The sequence below is a fragment of the Ascaphus truei genome, chromosome 11 (genome assembly GCF_040206685.1).
Source record: "Ascaphus truei isolate aAscTru1 chromosome 11, aAscTru1.hap1, whole genome shotgun sequence".
Classification (NCBI taxonomy): Eukaryota; Metazoa; Chordata; class Amphibia; order Anura; family Ascaphidae; genus Ascaphus; species Ascaphus truei.
Genome location: NC_134493.1, coordinates 25,492,635 through 25,504,987, shown reverse-complemented (window position 1 = coordinate 25,504,987; position 12,353 = coordinate 25,492,635). Strand labels below are relative to the sequence as shown.

The 12,353-nt window shown below is 39.8% G+C and overlaps 1 protein-coding gene across 14 annotated transcripts in view; it reads right to left on the bottom strand.

The window, feature by feature from the left end:
- CLEC16A (C-type lectin domain containing 16A) overlaps window positions 1-12,353 on the bottom strand; it is a 304,859-nt gene that overhangs the window by 27,762 nt on the left and 264,744 nt on the right. The window lies entirely within an intron of this gene.

The window sequence follows — 12,353 nt, the reverse complement described above, 5'->3', positions numbered from 1 at the left end:
TTTGCGCACCCCTGTTCTATTACACGGAAAGAAAATGTCAAATAGGATCAAGAATATTTGGGATTGCACAGAAATGTATAAAATCCAAACGGTAACAGCCCCTATGCAGAGGAGTGTGGTACAATGGAAATGACACTTCTCATTTGATAACGTTTTTATGTTATAAAAGGCTGACTACTCGTAGCCCTGAACACCGAACGTTTGCAGGACAAAGAAGCTGGGTACGGAGAAGTTTCAACTATAATCACATAAACCACCAAGGGCCTGAGGCACAAGGACAAAGTGATTTATTCAAGGTCGCAAGGAGTGCGGACAATGGGATTCCAACGGTGTGCACCCACTTCAAAGGCAATAGCCCTGAGCAGCGACAATGCGTTCCTGCAGTTTTGCCTTATTTGTATATGTAAAGCGTGTGACAACGTACAATTCCACATTCTTACCTCAACTAGGAACCGTTTGGTGCTCCTGTTATACATCTGTAACGATCCTGATTGCGTGCCTAACATAATGGCCGCCTATCGGTTTCAATCAAATCCTTCAATGTAACTCAGCAGCAACAATGTATCCTTACAATACTAAGGTAAGATTATCTATTGTTACAACTTGCAGCTCTAACTGCTGGGAATATTGGCAACAAATGATCACAAACAAGAAAGTGTTGCAAAGGTCTTGTACTGCTGGGAAGTGTGTTCAAACCGGCGACAGAAATCACAGGAGGCTTTAAAACTCATTAAAAATGGTATCAAGAGTTGAATAATATTAATTTAAAAAAAATACAGTAAGTATTATTCAATACTACAGATCAGATTTATAAAAACAAAAAACAAATATGATTTCACGTTTTGCCGCTTTAACACAGTATATGGAGCTGCTCGGAAATGTAAAATAATATCTTCTACAGTATATGACACACAGTAATTCACAATCTACAGTATGCTTCTCTGTGAAAGAGGACTTTCCCAGGAAGCAGATAACATTTATTTCTAAACAACTCAATGTACTGTTATTGGCTTTCTTAGGAAGATTCAAATCACCCGCAAACTGTTGGTTTCATTTTTCTCTGTAAAAACTCTCCAAAGTATTTGTTTACCACAAACATTTATATATTATAAATTTATATATCATTTATATATTATACACACACACAAAATATATATATATATATATATATATATATATATATATATTTATTATACACGTATATACACACACACAAATATATATATACATATACACACACACGATTTCAAAATACTTTGTCAAGTCGGCTACATCTAACCTGTAAAACATACCACTGTCCTGGTTCTAGGAAGTACTGCCCCTATTTTTCATTTCACCCCCAGGATTTTTATTTCAAAAGCGGACATTCACCACGAGTAAAGTGTACACATATAAATCTTGCAAACATAGCGCACCGCAGCATTACATTCCCAGATTAGCAGCGTTTACATTGCACTTGGTTTACAGAATCGTATCCACTTTTGAATTTAGTGAGAGAACAGTAAGAAGGAAGGAGGTTCCCCTGAGGTTAAACCAGGCTACGGCTTCAGAAAAGTGAGCTGATGTTCAGTACAAACAATGTCTTCTACTGTACTCATAGGGAAGCCTGACGCAACATGCTATGGTGGAGACATGCCAAGGTGTAATGAACATTATTGGGCACCCAAACCCCAGGGTTGACTTGTTGATACTTTAAAACGTGCATTAACACATTGGACCAAACTGAATTCATGGCACAGATATATATTTCATAAATTATTTTTTTATTTTTTTAAATGTTGTAACCTCAATTTTTGGTGTAGGTTTGACTGTACTTATATCAGCCTCATTTATCTGTCATTGTTGTCCGTTTGTCTTTAATGCGTGCCCAGAAATCTCACGTCCTTATCATTGGGGTGGACCAAGCAAGATTGACAATTGTAATTGTCCAGAGTCCCTGTTAAAACTGTAATTGTTAAAGCTGCAGTCCCGTCCGTGCGTCCCCGAGAAATTGATAGCATGGATTGCGGCTTTAAAGTACATCAAGGTCCTTTCATTTGTGTCTTGCGCGTGTCATCTTGTGATTTGTTGCGTGTGAAAAGGAGGAATTAGGGAGGAGTTGTATATATCAAAATGTAATGTGATGTATGAAATTCTGCACCTCCGTGATCTCTCTTCCTTCAATCCAAGATGCAAAATCATATATTTATATATGTGTGTGCATGTGTATGTGTAAGTATGTGTATATATATATATATATATATATATATATATATATACACATATACATAATATATATATTTATTATATATATATATATATAATATACACACACATACATACATATATATATATATATATATATATATATATATGTATATACACACACACATATACATATATACATATATATATACACACATACATATATATATATATACATATATATATATATATATATATATATATATATATATATATATATATATATATATATAGTGCAGAATAAATGAGTTCTTCAGTATTAGGTGATACCTTTTTTATTTGGACTAAATTTATATCACAGGATAAGCTTTCGAGAGTTTTCCTCTCTTCCTCAGGTCAGCAATAATAATATACAAAGGTTTCTGTGACTTAGACAGGGATTGGAAAAAAATAAAATAAATAAAAATAAAGAACAGAGGCACTTGGAGGGGTGTTAAAACAGAGATAAGGAAGGTGAGAATTAGGGATGGGGGGCTGTATATCCACAGCAGCACAGAGTGGGAAGAGGGTGCTGGGGGGGGGGGGGGGAGAGGTATAGGATGGCACAATAGCAGGGACGACCATTACAACAAATTCTGATAGTGTGTGAGAAACCCCATGTCCGCATTAAGTCCTTTGGTTTTGGTGTCAAAGAGTCTTATCATTCTGAGCTCAAATGTTTTCCGGTCTTGGGTGCGTTTGAACATTCCATTGAGGATTTTGATTTTTAAATCATTTATGAAATGATCTGGTTGTGAGAAGTGATGTCCCACAGGTGAGCAGTATCTTCCTTCTTCGTGATGGAGTATGGAGTGTCTGTGCATATTCATTCTTCCTTGTAGTTTTTGGCTGGTTTCCCCAATGTAGCAACCTTGGTCACATTTGTTGCATTGAATCATGTACACCGCATTCCTGGATGTGCAGCTGTATGATCCTTTAACATTGAGTGTTCCAGGGTTGTGACTGGCTGTGGGATCTAGGCATATATGTTTGCAGAGTTTGCAACGTGTGTTGTTGCACGGTTTTGTGCCATTATCAGTGTCTTTAAGTTTGTTGTGACGTTTTCTGTTGACTAATTTCTGTTTGAGGTTTGGTGGTTGCCGGAATGCAAGAATGGGAGGTTTGGGAAAGATGCCATCCTATACCTTTCCCCCCCAGCACCCTCTTCCCCCTCTGTGCTGCTGTGGATATACAGCCTCCCTCCCCCCCCACCATCCCTAATTCTCACCTTCCTTATCTTTGTTTTAACACCCCTCCAGTGTATCTCTGTTCTTTATTCTTTTTTTTCTTTTCCAATCCCTGTCTAAGTCACAGAAACCTTTATATATCAGTATTGCTGACCTGAGGAAGAGAGGAATACTCTCGAAAGCTTGTCCTATGATATAAATTGTTAGTCCAAATAAAAAAGGTATCACCTAATAGTGAAGAAATCATTTATTCTGCACTATCGCAACTGGACTAACACGGCTATTTCCGTTATATATATATATATATATTTTCATTGCAAAATCGCCGGAAGAAGAGATCAGTGTATCTCGAAAGCTCGCACAAATAAAAGCATTTCGTTAGCTACAGAACGGTATCATCTATTTATTTTTTGATTATTGAAGGAGAGAGAGAGAGAGAGAGAGAGAGAGAGAGAGAGAGAGAGAGAGAGAGAGAGAGAGAGAGAGAGAGAGAGAGGAGAGAGAGAGAGAGAGAAAGAGAGAGAGAGAGAGAGAGAAAATAGACAATACAGTTATGTGGCTAACTAAATGCTTTTATTTGTGCAAGCTTTCGAGTTACACTGATCTATTCTTCCGGTGGTGTTACAATGAATTAAGCAAGCAAAGGGTTTACTTAAAAACAGTGTCTCTTGGAATGTTATCTGTGCTAATCCCTCCCCGTGTGTAGATGCGATGTGTGTGTTTGTGTGTGTATCTCAAACACACAAATAGTGCTACAATCAAATCAGTTCCAAAAAGTAATATATACCAAAAATCAGGGTTTAAAAAAAATACCCTCTGGTGCTGCTATAGACCCAAAATATGATACACACACAAAAAGAAAAAAAAGGTCCATAAAAAGCACTCCAAATTGCTGGAAAAATAAGATGGATATTATGAACACAGAAAAAAATATGTATAAGCACCGAAATTGGATGCAGCTAATCAGAAGCACACTGCCTTTCTTCGTCCATATGTGGACACTCATTTTCAGAACTGCAAAATGACAGAACCCCCTCTTCTGAATTCAGCATTCATTCTCCACTTATCTACAATTAGCAAACAACTAAGCAAAGTCCTTGGCCAAATCTTTAACGTGAGCCCTTTAGAAACATATTTGCCAACGGTAGCCTGATACAGCACATTGATATGATTTGTAAGGTTGCAAAACTCTTACCAAAATGATTTAAAGTGCATATATCAAACATCCATCCCCATCGGCACACCGGCAGCGGTCGCAAAGTCAGCAGGCAAAGTTGTGGTTTTTATTATTACTTTTACATTCATTGGTATATCTATTTTTGCATTTTTTTATTTTGTTTCAATTTTCTATTTATAAATATATATTTTATTTTATTGCTTATTTTGCGCCTTCTTTCACTTTTTTTCTTCTTGACATATCACCAAACAATAATCCTTAAAGAAACTCACAGCTGCTGCTGTTCTTCTTTATTAGAATTCAATTTGACATCTGTCTAGAAACGGTATATCTAGTGCAAAGATACCCAAAGTGTTGCTTTTTTTGTGTGTCACTTTTATTATTATATTTGAGACCTTTAAAATGTTATTTTATTTAAAAAAAATCTGCTGCTCCGTTCAGGAGTTACAAGCATTTAAGTGTCCGGGAGGATAAAATGGTACACTCCCAAGAGGCCAGTTCAGTATAAAGGTTAGCATGGTACTGTAACCTCAGACGTTACAGACTAGGACAATCAGGTCTGCTCTGAGGCAGTAGTGAAAGTAGGCTGGTATGAAACTAAAGAAACCTAACCTGTGCCTCTCCCCAGCAGAAGCCGGCTGCAGCCAGTGGCGCAGAACGCCGAAATATGGGCATATCCATATTAGGGCACCCACGTCACTGACTGGAACCGGCTTCTGCTGGGGAGAGAGGCAGAGAGGCACGTTAATTTTCTTTAGTTACGGTTAGAAAATTAACGCTGCGGGGGTCCCATTCAGAAGCAGGGACCCCCCCGCAACATTAATCCTTACTGGTTGTGGGGCTGCGGCCATCAAACCGCCCTGGAGACGCAAGCTCTCAAACGTGACCATCATTAGTTTTATTTGTATTCAACAACAAAAGGGCCGTTCAAAATGTCAGTGCAAGAACTGAATAAAAATATGTCCAAGCGTCAAACAGAGAATGCATGAGAAGCGAGTATTTATCTGAAGCGTTGGACCCAGTGGAATCCTACACCGTATGTGCAATCACGGCTCGCTAAAGGACGTCGGTTGGAACATTCAAATGAGGGCCATGGCTCGAAGGGAAGAGATACGAGATCACGCCTACTATGAAGAATTGTGGAAGGGTTTATGACGTATGTTTAGCCTCTCCTTTTTTTTCCGGGAGAGTACTCCGAGACATCCCAGTTAGTTCCCACCTCCAATATTTTAAATGCCTGGGTGAGTACCTGTAAGAATAAAAATCTTTCACTACAGCTCAGGGGGCACTATGCTAACATTATAGAAGTTAAACTCATATAGGATTCTGGTGGGGATTGCTGCTTTAAGGCTTAGCTCTGTATAGTAAATATTGTGCAACATGTTTATTTTATTAGTTTTATTTACTGGAACCATCCACAGATCAATTACAAAATATCTGTACAGCTTATAATTTGCTATTTGGCATGTTTGCACTGCTCTCAGCAGGCAAACACAGCAACAGAGAATATTGCCTTTTGTCTTGTGATGTTCTAGAAGAAGTGGATTGGAGTACAATGTAAACAGGAGGCAAAGATCCAGAATTAGTTGTGTGACAGTCTTCAAAAGCGTGTTTGCCAATTTCCAGCAAATAAAAATACCACTTGTGAGCACATTCACATCTCCAATGTTTTGTATTTTATTTTGTGTAAGATTACATTACAAATGAGCGGAATTTTGCTTATTTGCACAGCACGTTCCCGCTAATTTCAGCAACTCGGCGAAAATGGCAGTATGTAAAGAAACAATTCCCACTGATTTATAGTTTACGAATTTTGGCAAAGTTTGCCAATCCATGCAAAGCTTCTCTGAAAATAACAGGTCTCTAATTAGCAATCAGTCTCAGTCAACTCATTCCCAAAGAGTTGAACAGTCTTATAAGTCACAACTTTTACAATTAATGTCATCATTTTGAACAAAACCATCAAATCTCACTTATTGGAAACTAGCAATATAACAGATACTTGTAATTAATCATCAACAAAAACATTATTTTGGCAGTTTTTCCGATAAATGCATTATAATAATGCTAAATATTAATTCTCATATAATGCTGCCATATTGTGTGGCATTGCACACTATAGATGGATTATCCAATCAGATACACCCTACAGTATAAATGATAGTCCTGCAACTAGCCTGGATAAATTGGTTATCAAAAATCCACAAAGTAATGTCGGGTGCAAGGGAGGTCACCAAAAGATGCCAAAACAAATAAGAAATTAGCAGTTAAAAGTTGCAGTCAAATCACTTAGAGAGTCCAATCATTTAGAAATGAAGTATCCCTGCCCTGCAGAGCTTGCAATCTAATGCTGCTTAAGGTACACAGACAGATTACCTTGCAAATGGTCCCAGTAAAACATTGCAAGACACGTAGCAAGACTTGTCTCCGGCACCGGGTCGAGATGCCAGAGGATCATCACTGTGGGGGTTCCGATCCGGGAGCAAGGACCCCCCCACCCCCCCCCCCCCCCCCCGGAGCGTGACCGCTGCAGACACCGTCTCCAGAGCCGCGGCTTTTTGCTCACTCCGCAGCGGAGACAAAGTCCTGCTACATCTGTATGGTATAAATCAATTTGTCACAGCGAATTCCAATGTTTTTCCCATATCGAATTAGTTTTTTTTGGTTGCGACTGAGAAATTAAGAAGTTCTTGTAGTACAGGGACAAAAAAAAAAATCAACACTCCTTTTGAAGGTAGGACCATTAACTGTTTTGCAATGAGTTGTTGGAAGCATTGGAACCATGTAATTATTGTCTATTTTAAGACTGCCAGGTTTAACCTTTCACTTAGAATGTAATGGTTTTCTCCAGTTTCACTATCATTTAGAAATGTTTGTTAGCATTTCACAGAATAGGATCGTTGCTGGCTTTATCGGGACTTGTGAAATCCTATTTCCCCGAAACCTTCTCATTTTGATTTCAAAGATAAGGGTACAAAGATTACAGTACAGTCCCACGGCAGTGCCACATTATTTACAGACCAGGAACTAGTGTTACACTACAACAAGTTCAGAATTAGTCTTTAAAATGCAATTGATGTGTGGTCTAGAACGCAAGGTGACTTGGGTTCTGGACTCGCCCAAGGTGACAAGGAGATTCAGACAAGGTTAGAAGGCAGCATATTAACCACTAAGCTATGCAGCCACATACAAGGCAAGAGCTTTACTTCGAACAGCCCATAACATTTATGTGACTCAACAAAGATATAAAGAAACAATATACAGGCATACCCCGCTTTAAGTACACTCACTTTAAGTACACTCGCGAGTAAGTACATATCGCCCAATAGGCAAACGGCAGCTCACGCATGCGCCTGTCATCACGTCCTGAACAGCAATACCGGCTCCCTACCTGTACCGAAGCTGTGCGCAAGCGGCGAGACTATAGAGCCGGTTACACATGCGTTATTTACATCAGTTATGCCCGTATATAACGATTGCAGTACAGTACATGCACCGATAAGTGGGAAAAAGGGAGTGCTTCACTTTAAGTACATTTTCGCTTTAAATACATGCTCAGGTCCCATTGCGTACGTTAATGCGGGGTATGCCTGTAGCAGGCAAAAAAAAAGGGTAGGTAGCAGTCTTGGTCCTTTCTTCCATGTAGTAACAAAGGAGGGAGAAGGAGTAGGGGGTATGGTACCTTTTATTGGACCAACAAATAATTTATATTTTACAAGCTTTCAAACCGCTCAGGGTTCTTCATGGGGTATGGCAGAAACAGAAATGCAAATATTGTATACAGTGCTTGTAAGAGGCATATCTGGTTGCAATGGATGTTGAGCGGAAGTGGGAAATAAGATTAGGTCCAATAAAAGGTATTATACCTCCTACTCCGCCTCTCACCCGAGCGATGTGTGAATTGTAATGGAAGCGCTTGGGGAGGTGTGGCGTACGCGTCACCAAGCTGGTTCGCAGTGATTGGCTGAAGCGCCCACGTGACGCGGCCGTCGCTTGTAAAGACAACATTTTTTTGTCTTTTCAAAACTCGCTTGTGCACTAGGGGCTGCCTTATAGGCATTCAGCAATTTGTGGTTGTCACACACGCCTTTGCACGGTGTATAATCGCAGCCTAAGACTCTCTATATAGTTGTGAGATCGCATGATAAGCGTCCTTGGCAAACATACTGTAGAGTAGGGGATTTACCTAGCTTTGATAAGGGGTATATATATATAGGAGCTCAATCCTGTGTTAGCTGCCATACATCCCAATGGCGATTAACGCTTAAATCAAGCTCAAATAACCTCTTACCGAATTCCAACATCGGAATCCATGAGCTTCTGCTGTTTCACCGGTCCCTAAACCTGCGTCATTCAGTCCAGTGTCACAAAGGCCAAGCTCCAACCCAGGATTCTGGGTATTAGCATGCACATGAGCGGTTTTGGTGAAAGTGTGTGACTCTTGGTTTTGCAAACTAAATAGCACTGTCCTGTATTCTGTGAAAGTGCTTTCTTACATTGAACATCTCTGGCAAATAGAACATGGCTAGACTGTGTCTGCACATCTCTGCTTAGGATAGACTTCTGTATGATCCAGTAATGCTCCTTTTATTGCAGTTAATTTTGGTTGTTGTGCAAAGTTCAGTTTACTCTGCTTCTTACAAGCAAAATTCAAGGAAATTCCAAAGTTCAAATATTATTCAGAGAAATCCATGTGTGCCAGTTAATTAATTGCAACACGCACATCAGTCTGTTGAAATGGTAAACCCCTAAAAGTACATTCGGTATGTGCCGAGTAAAAAAACGCAACGTGTGTTTCGTAACTCAATATTACTCACAATTTCTAAACAAAATTATTTGGAAAGGAAACACCATTTACCAATGAAAATATATAATCCAACAATAACCATGCACAATACTGCAGCAAAACAGGACAGGCAAAATATACTGATGAACAGTAGTAGGCATTATTACCCTTGTTAATGGAAGAAATACAGCAAAAGATATTGCATGCGTCAAAGAGAACACACGTGTTACCATTGTTTTCAATGGAGCTGCAGTAGTGTTTTGAGCTTCATAAACGTTGGTTTAGCAAATATGGTGCATAGAAAGTCAGAAAAGGCCATTAATGGATTGCTACAGATGAACCATTTCATATTGCTCCCCTAGCTAAAATAACATATTTGGTTATAATGCATAGGATTTAATGGCACTGTTGATATATAATATCATATAAACAGACGGGACAACAAAACATCCCATAGCTGTAACTTCCTGTTCGTGATTACCAGCTACCTACCTACTACAAATACACTTACTTATAGCCACTGCAGGCTATCTAAATGTGCCAATATAATCCTGAGTTTAAAGACGCAATCCAAGCAAGCGATTTTGTGTGCGGATATTTTTTTTTTTTTAACAGGATTGAAGCAGGAGGTTCCTGGAGCTGAGCCTCTAAACTCTGCTCTGGAGACCCCCTGCTCCCAGAGATACAGCCCTCCGTAGGGGGTGCCAGTGGCAGGTCAGCTCGGCTAGCAGGGTTCACGTAATGGCGGAGTTGCAAAGCTCCTGCGCCCTCTGGGCCAATAGGAAGCTGTGACGTCATTAGGTTTGGCTTCCTATTGGCCCGCGTAACGTGGGAGCTTTAAACTTTGCTGATGCTCTGGGACCCCCTTTGGAAGTGTGTATCTTGGGATCCACTACTTCAAACCTAAGTGTTTTTTTTGTTTTTTTAAAATGAATGAATTACTCATAGTTACATAGTTACATAGTAGTTACATAGTAGATGAGGTTGAAAATAGACATACGTCCATCAAGTTCAACCTATGCTAATTTTAGACAACAGATAGTTTATCCTATATCTATACTTACTCCTTTACGTTTGTATGTTATTCTGCAGCCGGTGCCTAGGAGGATTCTTGCATGCACGGCTATATTCTCCATCCTTTGCTTTCAGGGGCAGTCTTTTAAAATGTGATCACATGACATTTTAATGCAGCAATTCCCCCCCCCCCCCCACCCAGAAGCCTATAGGACAGGGATCTTCAGCTGGGGGCCTTCAAGAAGTCATTTTTCACACAACCTCACGCATAAGTAGAGATACTGTATGTATATATATATATATATATATGTATATGTATATATATATATATGTATATATATATATATATATATGTATATATATATATATATATATATATATGCAAATACAACTGTATGCTCATCTGCATGTCTTAGGCAGGTCTGCAAACCCGCCTTTCCCCATTATCACCCAGCATACAGCACTTCCACTGCAGCAAGGGATTCTGGGAAATGACATGCAAATGAGCACACAGTGTCACTTTTTGCCTCAAGACCTGCCTAAGACATGCAGATGAGCATACAGTTGTATTTGCATATTTGCTTTCCTGTGGAGGGTTTTTGTCACTTTTTTTACTCACCGTAACTTAACTCAGTATCTTATACTATATCTTATACTATACTAGCTGAGAGCCCCGGCGTTGCCCGGGATGTTTGTGGTGTGGGTGTGGCATTTGGGTGGGGAGTGGTCCACGCGGCCCATGTGCGGTGGTAGTGCTGCTGTGGCTGTACTGATGGTGATTGTATTGGTGTGCTGATTTGGGAGGGTTTGGTGCTGATGTGGGGGTGCGGATGTGGGTGTGCGATGGGGGAGGTGCAAAGGTGGCGATGTGTGGGTGCTGATGGTGTTGATGGGGGCTGGGAATGGTGGGGAGCCGAGAATGCCAGTGTGCTGGGGGGGCATGGGATACCGGTGTGCTGATGTGGTGCTGCTGGGGTGTGTGTGTGTATACATGTTTGTGTGTATACATTGTATGTGTGTGTGTGTATACATGTGTGTGTGTGTGTGTGTGTATGTGTACGTGTGTGTGTATACACGTGTGTGTGTATGTGTATACACGTGTGTGTGTATGTGTATACACGTGTGTGTGTATACACGTATGTGTGTGTATACACGTATGTGTGTGTGTATACACGTATGTGTGTGTGTATACACGTGTGTGTATACACGTGTGTGTGTGTATACACGTGTGTGTGTATACACGTGTGTGTGTGTATACACGTGTGTGTGTATACATTGTGTGTATGTATATATTGTGTGTGTGTATACGTGTGTGTGTGTATACACATGTGTGTATACACGTGTATACATGTTTGTGTGTGTGTATACATGTGTGTGTGTGTGTATACATGTGTATGTGTGTACACATGTGTGTGTGTACACATGTGTGTGTATACACATGTGTGTGTGTGTGTATACGTGTGTGTGTGTATACATGTGTGTGTGTGTGTATACATGTGTGTGTGTGTGTATACATGTGTATGTGTGTATACATGTGTGTGTATACACATGTGTGTGTATACACATGTGTGTGTATACACATGTGTGTGTATACACGTGTGTGTATACACATGTGTGTGTGTATACACATGTGTGTGTATACACATGTGTGTGTGTATACACATGTGTGTGTGTATACACATGTGTGTGTGTGTGTATACATGTGTGTGTGTATACATGTGTGTGTGTATACATGTGTGTGTATACATGTGTGTTTGTATACATGTGTGTGTATACATGTGTGTGTGTGTATACATTATGTGTATGTATACCTGTGTGTATACGTGTGTGTGTGTACATGTGTGTGTGTGTATGTCTCCATGTGTGTGTGTGTATGTCTCCATGTGTGTGTGTGTATGTCTCCATGTGTGTGTGTACGTGTACATGTGTGTGAGTATACGTGTACATGTGTGTGTGTGTACGTGTC